Here is a 13,410-nt window from a genome sequence, read left to right on the forward strand (position 1 = left end):
TAGAAAGAGGGCAAGAAGCCAATGGAAGAAGGAAAGAGGTTAGAGAATTGACAGGAGAAACAAGTGTTCTGAAGCCAAGAGGAAAAGATCATCAAATAGGAAAGAGTGGCTAACTATGTCAAAAGCAGTAGGGAAGTCAAGGAGGATGAGGAATTTTTAAAAAGTATTTGAGTTCAGTGTTAGGTTACATTTAAGAGACAAATCTCAATATAGTTGCATGAAGACAGGTGCTAGACTGCAAGAGCAGAGTTTGAGAAAGATGTAGTGAAGTAGTGGGGGAATTAGGTAAAGATACCTTTTCAAGAATCCAATCTAATCCAAAAAGCCTTTATTAAATACGCTCTATGTCATTTCTTGAACTAAAATGCCAAGCATTCAAACTCTACTGCAGAGAACACATTTCTGTTGGAGTGGCCACATTGTTTAAATACCAAATGTACATTTGCTCATAGACTATTTTATGCAGAACTCACCCAGGACAACAACTCAGAAGGTGATAAGAAAAGGTGATGCAAAGATACTTTCAAGGTCTCTCTTAAGAACTTTAGAATTGATATGGGATGTCATTGGCACAGGACCATTCGTCATGGTGTGCCCTCATCAGAGAAGATTCTATGAGCCAAGTAGAATTGAATTAGTTCAGAAGAAAAGCAAGATGCCCAAAATTAGAGAATGTACCCCAAAAGTTCATACAGACTATTTGTGTTTGATCTGTGGCAGAACATTCTGAGCTTGTATTGATCAGATAAGCCACACAGACATACTAACTTGATGTCATTACATAATGAAGTCTTCTTCCAGGATTAAGGATGATAACCTTCTCTGTTAAACACTGGGATTACTAAAACAGTGAAAAATAGCTCTCCTCTCCATGAACTTACATCCTATTGGGGAGATACAATAGATAATCACATATATAAAGATCTTTGCAAAGATCTTTGCAGTTGATGTTGGAGGCCAGTCAATTTGAATCTTTAATCAACTTGATGAGATTACAGGGTGTGTGTATTTTTGTTGTAAGGTAGCTAGATGACATAGTGGTTAGAGGACTGGATTTCAGGTCAGAAAGACTTTTGTTTGAATGCTGCCTCAGACATTTATTAGTGACCCTGGGTAATTCACTATACATTCCTCAGTTTTAGTTTCCTTATTTGTACAAAAGAGATAATAATAGCACCAACTAGGTTCAAATGAGAATCAATAAAAATGCTAGCTATTCCCCAAGACAAGGGAAGTTCAAACTCTAATATTCTATAACTCTCCAAATTTTCTAAGCTAAGCTCCTAGGAAAAAATATTTATTCTTATTATGTCTAGTTCCTCTCACTTAGTTGTCAACCCTTTGCAAAATCACTTATCTAGTCGTTCAACTGAATTGATCTTCAATGTTTGTAGTGATTTCTTAATTGCTAATTAAGATGATTTTCTCATTCTTCTTGACTTTGCCATTGTATCTGACATTGTTGATTTTTCCTGACTCTGTCCAGAGAAAGAACCGATAAATAGAAATATGTATAGAATACTTTTACACATATATATTTATTTGTGTCTAATAGTGCCCATTAAGGTGGGGGAGAGAGGAAAGAAAAGAATAAATTTATATGATAACTTTTCTGTATATTTAAGAGAAATAGCAAGTTATACATAATAGATTTGCAGTTTCATGTGTAATTATCTTTTAAAAAGAATTTCCACTATAATGGAAATGAACATTTTATTTCATAAATTAAAAACAAAAACCAAGGGTAAAAGATGTCTTGAGGGAAATATATGATAGGAAGAGGAGATGGATTACTCACATGACAAAAATAGGGAACAATATATTGATAGCTAAAGTGGTCTACTGGTATCCTTGAGATATTAGGAGAAACTGAGGAGGACCTCTAACACATTGGGTGCACCCATTGTGTTGAAATGGAGGTTTGAAAGGAGGTTTCCAATGAAGTACCTCAGGAATCTGACTCTTATACTATTTAAAATTTTTATCAGTAACTTGGTTAGTTGTTGTTCTTTGTTTTCAGAGGACCAAAATGACATCACTATATTAGAGTCAAGTTACAATGTGTCTGACTGTGGCTGCTCAGACCAATATGAGCTCAGAATGCTCTGTCACAGGTCAGGAACAAAGAGTTCCTATGACTATTTGAGGTACATTTTCTAATTTTGTACATCTTGTATTTTTCTGAATTCTGCTTTGCTCATAGAACACAGCATCTTTTCTGATGAGGGCATTCTATGCTGAGCAGTCCTGTGCCAGTATCTCCCATGTCATGCAATCAATACTAACGTTTTTCAGAGAAATCAGTGACTTGAATAAAAATATAGATGGAATAGTTACCAAATTTACAAATGACACAAAGCAGGAAGGGATAGTTAACATATTGGATAACAAAACCAAACCCTAAAATATTCCACAAATTACATATAACACTATACTTATATTTAGTAGAGATAAATATCAAGTTATATATTTTAGTAAAAAAAAAATCAACTTCAGAAGGATTAAGGTTGCTAGAAAGAAATTCATGTGAAAAGACTGAGGGCTTTTAGTGGACTGCATGTTCAATAATAGTCAATAGTATGTTGTCAGCAAAAAATTTAGTATACCAGTCAAAAAATTTAGTGCAAACTTAGGGTATATTGAAAGCTGAATAGTATTCAGATCTAGGGAGATGACAATTACATGTACTCTACTCTAGTTAGAGCACAACTAGAATATTATGTCTGTGCTAGACTCCACATTTTGAAAGGACATTAATAGCATGTTAAATACCGAGAAGAGGGTGATCAGAGCAATGAAGGCTCTCAATGTGAGGACAATAAGAGAACTGGTTGACCAAACTGGAGATATTTTTCCTGGAGGAGTGAATTTTTAGGAGTAGATATCATAAAGGTCTTCAATTATTTTTTTAAATCACCTTTTTTATTAATTTTATAATTATAACATTTTTTTGACAGTACATATGCATAGGTAATTTTTTACAACATTATCCCTTGTACTCCCTTCTGTTCCGAATTTTTCCTCTCCTTCCCTCCACCCCCTCCCCTAGATGGCAGGCATTCCCATACATGTTAAATATGTTATAATATATCCTAGATACAATATATGTGTGCAGAACTGAATTTTGTTGTTGTTGTTGTTGTTGTTGTTGTTGCAAAGGAAGAATTGGATTCGGAAGGTAAAAATAACCTGGGAAGAAAAACAAAAAGTGCTAACAGTTTACACTAATTTCCTAGTGTTCCTTCTCTGGGTGTAGCTGATTCTGTCCATCATTGATCAATTGGAATTGGATTAGCTCTTCTCTATGTTGAAGATATCCACTGTCCATCAGAATACATCCTCATACAGTGTATAATGATCTCCTGGTTCTGCTCATTTCATTCAGCATCAGTTCATGTAAGTCTCTTCAAGCCTCTCTGTATTCATCCTGCTGGTCATTTCTTACAGAACAACAATATTCCATAACTTTCATATACCATAATTTACCCAACAATTCTCCAATTGATGGGCATCCATTCATTTTCCAGTTTCTAACCACTACAGAAACAGCTGCCACAAACATTTTGGCACATACAGGTCCCTTTCCCTTCTTTAGTATTTCTTTGGGATATAAGCCCAGTAGTAACACTGCTGGATCAAAGGGTATACATAGTTTCTTAACTTTTTGGGCATAATTCCAGATTGCTCTCCAGAATGGCTGGATTCTTTCACAACTCCATCAGCAATGCACCAGTATCCCAGTTTTCCCAGATCCCCTCCCACATTCATTATTATTTGTTTCTGTCATCTTAGCCAATCTGACAGGTGTGTAGTGGTATCTCAAAGTTGTCTTAATTTGCATTTCTCTGATCAATTTTGATTTGGAACACTTTCGTATGAGAGGAAATAATTTCAATTTCATCATCTGAAAATTGTTCATATCCTTTGAAGGTCTTCAATTATTAATATAACAAGAGATGGGACAACTGTTTGGGTTATGGAGTCATGATTAAAAGGTCAGCTAGCCTAAAGAAAAGTATAAGGTCAAAGGTCAAAGCTGAGTTAGGATTCATGAAAATCTCTGGTAGCATCAGGGAGAAGAATATAAGTGGATTTAAAGGAACCAGGTTAGGATCAGTAGTCAGCTATTTGGATCCAATCAGGGGGAACAGGAAGAGAATGGATTTTGGATGGGGACGTTTAGGGAGGACAGTAGAGTCTAGCAAAGCCTGGTTAACCTCAAAGCACAGAACAGCAGTTATGACCACTGATAATTTTAATCTCCACAAAACTTCTTTCATTTGCTCCCTCATCACATGGTCACTACCCTAGTACAAATAGTTGTTTAGTCATGTCTGACTCTTCATGACCCCATTTGGGATATTCTTAGTAAAGATACTGGAATGATTCACCATCTCCTTCTCCAGCTCATTTTACAGATTCGGAAACTGAGTCAAACAGTCACAAAAGTCATAGGTCAAATGACTTGTCCAGGATGTCTGAGGTCAGATTTGAACTCAGGAAGATGAGGCCTGTCTTCCTCCACACAGTTATCAAAATGCAGGTCCAATCATGCATCATTCTCCAGCTCAATAATCTTCAGTGGCTCCCTATTGAATTTAGGAAAAAAATATAAACTTCTCTGAATCTTAACAACTGCTCCCAAACTAATTTTTTTCTTTTTTTTTTTTTAATTCAAGCTTTTTATTTTCAAAACATACACAAGAGATAATTTTTCAACATTTACCCTTGTAAAATCTTGTATTCCAAATTTTCCCCTCCTTCCTCCCACTCCTTCCCCTAGACGGCAAGTAATCCAATATATGATAAACATTGTTAAAATATATGCCAAACTACTTTTGAAACCTTTTTAATGTGTGATTTTCTGTCACAAAGTCCATTCACAACAGTTTTCTAGTTTTCCCCTACAAATTTCTATCTCTTGTCTCTCATACTGAGACATACTTACTCTTTTTCGATTTCCACCCCTTAGAATCCATTGTTTTCTTTAAAATTATATCTAATTCCAACTTCTCCATGAAATGTTTACTAAGCTCTTGTGCCCTTCCCAATGTCTTATATTTAACGTGTATGTATTTTGTGTTTTCTTATATATGTTGATGTTGTTTCACCCTAGATAGAAAGTAAACTTCTCAAAGACAATTATTGTTTCATTTTTAACTTTGTAGCTTCAGCACATAGCATAATTCCAGGAACATAGTAACTTATAGGGGCTTTCTCTCCTGTTCTGATGTAGACTGGTGAGTTTGAATAGACAAGAGTTAACAGGTGTGCCCTGGTAACCAGAGATGTATATCTACCAATGGGATTGAAGCTGTTAAATATAGCAGAGACTAGCTTAACTTTATCTCCTTATTTATTCGCTCATTCTTTTAATTATCTATCAATGTATTAATTAATCAGTCAATCAATTTATTTAACGGTATGGTACATTGGTTAGTTAGGTTTTTTGTTAGTCTTTTGGCCTGTCTGGTTATGTTTGACTATAATTTCACTGGCACAGGGAATGAATTCTTGGTGAAGAAATTCCCACTAGCAAAATAGGTTGGAAACTTCTAGTAATAGATAATTGCCTAAAATACAGAAATGCAAAGTAGCTTTCCCAAGGTCAAGCAACCAGAATGTGTCAGAGGCAAGAATGAACTCAGGTCCTTGTGACTTCAAGACCTTTATCCATTGCTAGCTCAGCCTCATAATTAACTAGAGAAAGGTCATATAGTTCAAATATCTGGGAATCACAAGATGGGTGAGCTTTTAAAATTAAGAAACTTGAGTGGGTAAAAGATAAACTAATACAGTATACAATAAGGGTATAATATATAAATATTATAAATTTTATATATAATATAATAATATATAAATCTAATGGGATAATTTGGAGCATTTGTCAGTTGCAAAATTCTCTTCACTAGGACATCTTATAGATTTTTTGCTCTTGCTAAATCATTTCAGTCAACTTAGTTCCCAGATGAGGATTGTTCTTCATTCCTTTAAAAATTTTATACACACAGCTCCATAAAGATGAATTCCTTCTATGTCAAGAGTTCTTAACCTTTTTTTGTGTCATGATTCTCTTAGTATGGACCCTTATTAGAATAATGTTTTTAAATGCATAAAGCAAGATATATAGTATTATAAAGAAACTCAGTTTTTAATAAAATATATATTTTTTAAAAGTTTGGGACTGCCAGGTTAAGAAACTGTAGTCTATACCAAGTTGTCCAAAGGAGAACACAAATGAAGGGAGTGAAATTTTAAAATCAACCCACTTCCCCACAACCTTCTGATCTGTAATCATCTAGCTTTAGGTGCTTCCAGTTTCTGGGAACAGAACTATATTGAGTAGATGAGGCCTTAGCTATGATTTTTTTAATACCATAGCACTCTATATGCCTGAGCCTACCAGTGGGTAAAGTCTGAAAGAGCGACTAATGTACCTCTAATAAAAGGAGAAATAGAGATATCCATACAAATAAACATTCTGTGAAAGATGGAAGGAAGTATAATGCCCACTGCCACATTCAGAGAATGATTCTACTCTTTCCTGAAAGGTAATTTGCTTACACTTTTTAAAATGTGGGGGTACATAGGTACATTACTGAGAGTCTGCCTGTAGGAATGTTATTAACATTGTGAGGAGAAATCCAAGATCAGGATATTAAGGCTTCTGATACGTAAATACTTTATGTTGGTATTGCTCCATCAAAAGACCAGAAGTTTCCTCCACTAAAAATGATACTTATTCAGGATAAGGGATTGAAGTACCAATTAAGTCTATTACTGAAATAGCCACTATAAAGGCATTTACAATGTTTATGGCAGCCCTTTCTGTAGTGGGTAGAAACTGGAAATGGCTGAATAAATTGTGGTATAAGAATGTTATGGAATATTATTGTTGTGTAAGAAATGACCAGCAGGATGAATACAGAAAGGCATTACATGAACTGATGCTAAGTGAAATGAGCAGAACTAGGAGATCATTATACACTTCAACAACAATACTATGTGATGATCAATTCTGATGGACATGGCTCTCTTCAACAACGAGAGGATCCAAATCAGTTACAATTGGTCAGTAATGAAGAGAATCAGCTACACCCAGAGAGAGAATTATGGGAAATAAGTGTGGACTGCAACATAGCATTTCCACTCTTTCTGTTGTTTGCTTGCATTTTTGTTTTCCTTCTGTTTTGTTTTACCTTCTTTCTAATCTGATTTCTCTTATGCAGCAAGATAACTATATATATAAATACTATTTAACATATACTTTAAAAAATTTAACATGTATTGAACTAGTTACCATCTAGGGGAGGGGGTGGGGAGAAGGAGGAAAAGTGGGAACAGAAGGTTTTGCAAGGGTCAGTGTTGAAAAATTACCCATGCATATGTTTTGTAAATAAAAAGCTATTAAAAAAAAAAAAAGACATTTATAGAACTTGTCCGTTTTCTATATGAGCTCTTTTGTACCAAATCAAAAGTATTCATTTTATTGGAAAAACATTCCAAAATGGGCTCATTGTTAGTATATTTATTAAGTTTTCCATCTTCCGTGTACCGTCCCCATGCAGCTGATATTATGGAGCACTAAAATGGATTTTTTAAATTAAAGATAGCAGCTTTATTGTGATGCTTTGGAATATCAGAATTAGGTGTCCTAACTTCCAGAGGCTGTGTATCTTATAGATCAGCAGATACTGAAAAGGAGAGAGGGTTTTCCAATCCAGCAATCTAGCTTTCAGGACCTTTCTTATCAGAATGAGCTATTGTTGTACATAGTTTAAGTTGACCCCCTCTAGCCCTTTCTATTTCCATTAGCTGAACAGATTTGCTTTTTCAAAAATTTTGTCCCTTCAAGGATTTGTATATATAACCCATGGAAATGATTCAAAACTCCATAATTGACAAATTTCTTGTCTTTCTCTTCCCCCTCTCACCTTAGATAGCTCTTTAAAGAATGAATTTGGGGAAACAAAAGTGGAATTATTGGGAAGGGTTTTTTTCATGTTATGGGGAAAAAACTGTCTTTTTCAAACCAGATGATTGGGAATTTATGTTGGAAAGAGGGGATCCTTTTTTAACTTCCCTATTGATAATAATTTTGAGCCTCTATATCAGGGATTGTAGATTTTAGAGGATTCATAAACTTGGGTGGGAAACATTTTATCTTTATTTCAAGAAAGTTGGTTACCTTTGTAATCCTATCCATTTTATTTTGTGCATTTCAATTTATTCTGAGAATGCATCCATAGATTTCACCAGATTGTCAAATGGTTCCATTGACACACAAAAAACAATGGTTAAGAATCCCTGGCCTAGATGAACTTAAAGGGAAGTTTTCATCCAATTAATTCCTCTAGAAAAAAAAAATGGGGTAGCTTTCAGTATTGACTTCTAAAAGGACAAGAATTGTATAGACTAGAATTCATTATCATCTTTATCATCATCTGATGGGATTCTAAATAAGGGGAAAGTTTTGGCTGGTGGGCTGAGAACACTGAATATGAGTCCCAATATCAACTAAAGTCACATATAAGTTGCATAAAAGAAGTATTCTAAACTATTTTAATTCAGGTAAACATTGTGACCTGGGTTGTGTTGAAAGTATCATTCTTTTATTCAGTGGAATGGATGTTCTGTTGCTGATCCTGGCTACCATGGTTGTTGTTTTCATTTTTTCATTTGTATTAAGCTTCTTCCTTCCCCTCCTTCCCCCTACCCTCTTACCGCTTTGTTAAGGTTGTTTTAATATTGTTGTAGTCATGGAAAGGTGGTATTTGGTAGATCTAACCCACCTAACCAATGAGAATGGAAGTAGGCATTCAGTCTTATAGCTGCTGTGGCCACAACTCAATTCTATTCTCTTCTCACCCCATCTCCTCCACTAACTCCCACCAACTCTCATTTCTTTATACATACAGCACTGTTTTAAAGTAAGAACAGAAGCATAAAGAAGCTTAAAGGCCTGGGGAAAAAATTGCTATTTCACCTTTGCTATTGCTGCCCAGCAGGGGAATACTTTAATGTTCTAGTTGCCTTGGTAACTACTGAGGAAGTATTTTATCCCTTTTTAACTTTGGAATTATGTTTTTTTTTAATCCTTTTTTAGTAAAGGTAGTTTTAATTTTTTTAATGCTCCACAAGAACTTACTGTATTTTAAAACTTGAGCCTGCTTGAGACATGGGAACACTAAACTAGACACACAAGGAAAGCCACTTAAGAATAATGCTTCTCTACCTTTCTCCTTTCCTCTCTCTTCATCCCCAGCTCTACGCCATATCTTTATGCTATGAAGAGGTCTCATCCAGTTCTTTTGCTCCTTTTTGCTATTATGACACACATTTCTGTTGTTTCATTAGAACTGGCCAATCTAAACACCACGTAGGACACTTGGTAATAAGAGGAATGTTCTTTTTTTTTTTTTTTTTTTTTTTTTAAAGCTAGAAGGGATGATTTCTCCTTGCTTTTACCTACTGCCTATAGACAGAGAAAAAGGCTGAATGGTGCTTTTGTTTGGGTTATGAAAACTGCAGCTCTCTTGTCATACATAGATTTCAGCTCACTGCTTCCCTGATCGTGGTAACACTTTACACTCTTGATTTAAAAAAAATTCCATTCTCTCTTGGCTCTTTGCTTGTTTATCTGATCTAACCTGCAGATTATCTGATCAGATATGATGAGTGCTTCTTTCACTCATTCTTCTTTCTTTTCTTGATGATTTCTTTAGGTGCTTACCAAATTATCTATTGACTTTTGCACAGATTACTTATAAAACTCTCTCTCTAGCCTTGATTTCTCTCCAGGGGTCTAGACCTGCATTTTCATTTGTTTATAGAATGTCCATGGCTTTCCCATTGACATCTCCAACTCAATATGTCCAAAAGTGAGCCTATTACATTTCTGCAAGAAGTTATGCCTTCATTTTATCTGATACTTGTTGCTTATCCCTTGCTTTTGAAGAGGACCAAAGATATTAACAGATGATGTTTTGATTTATATGTGAATTGGATTTAAGTGAGGCAGAGTTACACAAAGTTATCAGGCTCATTCTCTCTGAATCATCAAAGTCTAGTAGTAAGACAAAAGTCAAGATGGCTGGATACCTGAACAAACCTTAACTATTTCCAAAAACAGAGTTATTTATCCCAATTCTGATTTAAAAGTCTTGGGGCTATCTATGACTCTTCCAGCTTCCTCATGCCCAAATCCAATCAGCTGCCCCCAAAAATCTTATTTTTTTCTTCTCCACAGCATTTTTTTACATTCTTTCCTTGTTCTACTCTGGTACAGGGTTTCATCCTCACTTATATGGATTAATGGGGTGATCTTCTTTGTCTCTCTTTTACTTTTTACCTTCTCTAATTCAAATTTGCCACTATTGTTTTGCTCTATAACCATTCTATTATTGAATGTAGTGACTTTCAATACATTTTATTGGGGGAGGGAGGACAGAGACAATCAGGGTTAAGGAACTTGTCTAGGTTCACAGAGCTAGGGAGTATCTGAGGCTGAATTTGAACTCATGTCCTCATGATTCCAGGACCAGTGTTTTATCCATCACACTACCTAGCTTGCCCCTCAATATATTTTTATCTTCACTGAGAACTCAATGAGATCTGAATCTTGATATCTATTTGCATAAAACTTGATTTGTAATTTCTATTAAAAGTCAAGATAAATTCCTTACTACTTGCTTTCAATTCCTTTCCTTTTCTTTCTTGAAACTTTTGCATGCAGGCTCCTGAGCTCATAACCCCAGCAAAATTGCTCTCTTCAGATACTAGTGCTTGATTAATTATCAAATCTGATAGCCATTTCTCAGTTTTCATCCTTCTTGATTTATCTGCTGCATTTGATACAGTTTACTACCTTTTTTTCCTGGATACTCTCTTCTCTCTGGGTTTTCATTACATACAGAATATATTCTCTCTTGTTTCTCCTTCTACATGTTTGACTACTCACTCTATCTCTTTTGCTGTCTTATCATCCACATCATATCATTCACATATAAGCCAAACAAGCTGTTTGGCTTAATAAATAGTTCTTGATTGATTTAAAAAAAAATTGTTTCCCATAGGAATAATAAGAACATAGAATTCAGAGATAGAAAGGACCATAAATTTTATCCAGTCCAAATCCTCATTCACATTAGTGAGAAACTAGGGCCCACAGATGTGTAATGGTTTGTTGAAGATCACATGGGTGGCAGAGTTGTCTTGAATCCAGATTCCTATAACTTCAAATCCAATGCTCTTTCCATTATATGCAAACCATGGTAGCATGTTTTTCCAATAATTTAAGTGTTTCCTAAAGGAAGGTTGTTTGGAATCTGAAATATTTTGGGGAATTTGAATATTTTTGGTTCCCCAAGGTGCAAAACATTCAACATGCCCGAATAGTACAAACAGGATAGAATTTTGTCTTAATTGTTCCACTGAAAGCCTACAGATTTGTCTTTGGCAAAGAACAATCTTAAATACAGAGATAGGCTTTTAGGAGCTTTATTTCTTTTAATTTTACTTCTCTCAGTTTCACTTCTGTTTGATATATTTATTCAAAGAAATAGAAAAAGAAGCTTTAGATTAAGAGCATAGAGGGATTTTATACTGAAAACACAATAAGGCAATGATTATATATTATTATATAAAAACATCCACTGAAAAATATCGCATATAATCTTGTATTCATCTGTTTGGAATTGAATAGATTTAATTTATAAGCCATTATGACTTAAAAAAAAAGTAAATCAACAGCTGTCTTAGCAAACCTCATTCAAATTCAGCTATAAGCAGCTTCTCTTCCTGTTTGCTTTTTTCCAATTCTCTAGTAAACATGGATTTGGCATTTGCTATCAATGGAGAAAATAATATGGTCCTTGCCCTTGGTTGGAATGGTGCCTATAGTGCAGATGGGTAGGAATAAAAACCTCATTGTTTACTGAGTAATCAGCTGTCACTCAAAGAACATAGGAGAAAATCTTTAATATTCCCAATTTACTGCTTCTTTTCTCTCAAGTTCTCTAAGGCTGACTCATCAAAATATTGCACCAAAATGAAACATGGCACAGAACTCACATAATCCAAAAAAGGTATAACCTTGTAGCTTGAATGACCCTTTAGCTTCACAGTATCCTATTCCCTCCTTTTGCATGACAGCTGAGGACATAATTTTCAGTCCCTTCTCTTTTTGCTCTTAGGTGTGAGATCCTGTGTGAAAGAAGCTGTCTTTATCCTACCATTCCACTATACCAGGCATGCCGCAGAGTAAATGTCACCTGTGATGTTCATCACAGAATACCCTTGGGAGAGGAGACTTCCAGCTATAGCTCTCTCTAGCATTTTGCTGTCTTTTTCATTTTGTTCACAGTCTCAAAGCATGTCTCATGTCTGTGTTTCTGTTAGCGATCAGATGTAAGAGAATAATCATAAATCAAAAAATGCTTTGTTTCTTGGTTTCTTTCCTGTTAGAACACTCATGGTTCATTCTTTTGGCTCTGCAGAAACAAGTGAGAAAGGAGTGCAAAAGCACACAGCAATATACATATATATATATATATATATTTATGTATGTATATATACATATATATATGCCTATTGGTAAGATTTAATTAAAGTCTTAAAACAATTCTTCTGAAACAATTGTTTCCCCCTTTTCCCTTGAAGGGAGGAGTTAGATCAGTAAGGGACAGAGCCTGTGAAAAAATGATGATCAAAGGAATCATTTTATCCTTGAATTTATCCCTCTCTTCCTCCCCAATCATTACACTTTTGCAACCAGGCTTGAAGGGAAATTTCAACATGAATTGTGAGTTAATTAGATTATGTGTCTTAAAAACAACCCAATTGCTAGAATTCTGAAATGTGGCGACGGTAGCTTTTTTAAAGACTTTTTTTTTTCTCCCTTTCTTTTCTCTTTGCCAAAATTGGTGATGCTGCATCTAAGAGAAGATTGATTGGCTTTTCCCTAAGTGGTACCATCAAGTGACATAATTTGCTTTAGAACAACATATAGATATGTGCCAGAAGCTCTTAATAGGTTTATTCTTTAAAATTCTTAATCCTGATTTTACTTCATAACCTTGGCTCACCAGTTTGTGAGCATTTTCGTCTAAAGTCATCACAGATCTCAGGATGACTGATTTTCATCGGCAACAAGAACAAGCAGTTCTCCTTTACGAATCAAGCCCAAGGCTTAAACACTTTTTATTCCGGACCCCGAGAGGTCTTTAATGTTATATATGACAACTTAGAGGAAGGAAGGAAAATGGTGACGTAATAAGGTATCAGAGGAAAGATCACTGAGTTTGCAGTCAGGTGATCTATATTAGAATGCCGATTCCCACGGACCTTGAGTTGAAATTATGATTAAACTACTTAATCCCCCGGAAAGGAGAGTCATCCCTCTTCCTCGCC

Source organism: Sminthopsis crassicaudata, chromosome 4 (assembly GCF_048593235.1).
Source record: "Sminthopsis crassicaudata isolate SCR6 chromosome 4, ASM4859323v1, whole genome shotgun sequence".
Classification (NCBI taxonomy): Eukaryota; Metazoa; Chordata; class Mammalia; order Dasyuromorphia; family Dasyuridae; genus Sminthopsis; species Sminthopsis crassicaudata.